Below are 2,184 nucleotides of genomic sequence, written 5' to 3'. Positions count from 1 at the left end.
CCTTACCTTTGAACAATCACATGCATGCAAAGAGGAACTTTGATCCACCCACCTTAAATAATTAAATTGAATTAAATATCAAATTTAATACGTAGTTATTTAATTCAATTAAATTATTTAGGTTGGAGAATAATATCTTAAAACCTGCTGGGATCTAAGAGAGAGAACATGCTAATAATTTCGTTTTAGATCTCTAATCATACCCTTCAACTTCAATACATTCTTTTTCTTTTAATTTTCTTGAACCTCAACATCTTCCCATCATTAGAAACTCATTCCACGAGAAAGAAAACTGTCAATTGTCATTCATCCAATGAAGAGCAAAGTCTATTGTTAATGGAGTTACAACAATCAATATATATGGCCCACGTTCACTGTGATAGGACCCACCAATAAATGATTCCCACTTAATCAGAAAATTGATTCACTGATGCGGCGAATCACAAAATGTAGTAGTAGTCCAGTGATCCAGTCCAAAAGAGCACTCCAATAGTCCAATGTCAATGTGAGTATGTGACCACCATGTTAATTTTTTGTTGGGTTGAAGAATTACGGTTACGGATGACATTTTGGAAAATCGTAAGGGCAGTGAAAGTAAAATGCCATGGATATAGTAGCCAGGTTCCTCGTTATTTATCTAAACGACCAACATGCAGCAGCCTGAAGAACCCAGAAAACACTCCTAAACTAGTCTATACCCTAGTAGAGATCGAAGAAGAGAAAAAGACATGCACTTTCTTTGTTTAGAAGGAGTGCTGAAACTCTCCATTAGATTTAAACTTTAGACACCCCCTCCCCCCGCTCTCTCTAGCTGGCTGAAACAAGGAAATTAAAACGAAAACCTACGACTTCTCAATCTATATATCCATCATGGATTTCACCAATCCAACAACTAATCCATCTTCATCTTCTTCTTCATCCCCCATGCTTTTCCAGGAGAAAAGGAGCAAAAGGAAGCAGCAACAAGAAACGACGGGAAGGTTTCTAGGTGTTCGACGAAGGCCATGGGGACGATACGCAGCAGAGATAAGAGACCCAACAACCAAAGAGCGGCATTGGCTCGGCACCTTCGACACGGCCGAAGAGGCCGCCTTAGCTTACGATAGAGCCGCCCGCTCCATGCGTGGCTCTCGTGCTCGCACCAACTTCGTCTACTCGGACTTGCCACCCGGCTCTTCTATCACTTCTATCATCTCCCCGGACGAAGCCCTCTTACTCCCTTCCCCTCAGACTGAACCAACCACCCAACTCTACTTCACTAAGGATTCCGGCACCGCCACCCACTTCTCCGGCGAATTTCCTGCCGGAGACTCGTGGGTTGCGGCCAATGTTTCTGAGTCAATATCATCATTTGCTGGGGTCGTTGATGGTTTAGCGTCGAACCAATTTTACGATAGCACGGACCTCCCCCCATTCCCTTCTGACGTTTCGAGTTGCAATGCGGCAGCTTTGGGTTATGATATGGGTCAGGCGGTGTGGCCCGATACAACAAATTATGTTGGGCACTCGGACCAAACGATGGCCGGGTTCGACTCTGGGTCGTCCTCGTGTTTCAGTTTTGACTCGAATGAGTTCGTTCACAGCCCGCTTTTTGGACAGATGCCACCGGTTTCCGATGCGACGCCGTCAGTTTCAGATGGTTTTGATTTGGGTTCTTCAGGATATTTCTTTTGATGTTTGTAGAGGTCTGGTTACAGTTGCTGAATTGATGGATGTGTTAGTAGCTTGAGACGAAATGCTTTTATGGCCATCTTTCTGGGTTTGTATTGGTTATAAGTGTTCGTTATATGTGAATCCACGGATGCATGTGGTCCGAAGTTACTAGCTAGTCGCTCCTCGATCGCTCCATTTACAGTTGCTGAGTTTCTTTACACATCTAGTTCTTGTAATGGATTAGCCCACGGGCTAGACCAATTTGTCATTCAGACAAGAAATCTATAGCCTGATCTTCAATTCCTGAGTTTATCAGGTCATTGGCGCTTGATGAGATATAATGTTGATGATCTAAATGAATGAATTTGCCTTTGTGCTTAAAAAAGAAGAAGTTACTAGCTAGTCATTTGTTTCTGTTTTCCTCGTCCGCGTCCATGCGTACATAGCATTAGATCCTAAGGTCCGTTTTGCGTTTTTATGAAACGTTCATTAGTCTATATATATATGAAGGCTTTGAATAGTTGATAAAAG

The 2,184-nt window shown here is 42.7% G+C and overlaps 1 pseudogene; it reads left to right on the top strand.

The window, feature by feature from the left end:
- Positions 1-870: 870 nt before the first annotated feature.
- Positions 871-1,674, top strand: LOC148862288 (ethylene-responsive transcription factor LEP pseudogene; annotated as a pseudogene).
- The last annotated feature ends 510 nt before the right edge of the window (positions 1,675-2,184 follow it).

This window comes from Nelumbo lutea, chromosome 3, assembly GCF_056320005.1.
Source record: "Nelumbo lutea isolate HS-2025 chromosome 3, American lotus-T2T, whole genome shotgun sequence".
Classification (NCBI taxonomy): domain Eukaryota; kingdom Viridiplantae; phylum Streptophyta; class Magnoliopsida; order Proteales; family Nelumbonaceae; genus Nelumbo; species Nelumbo lutea.
Note: the sequence above shows the minus strand (reverse complement) of the source record. Positions and strands in the feature narration are given on the sequence as shown.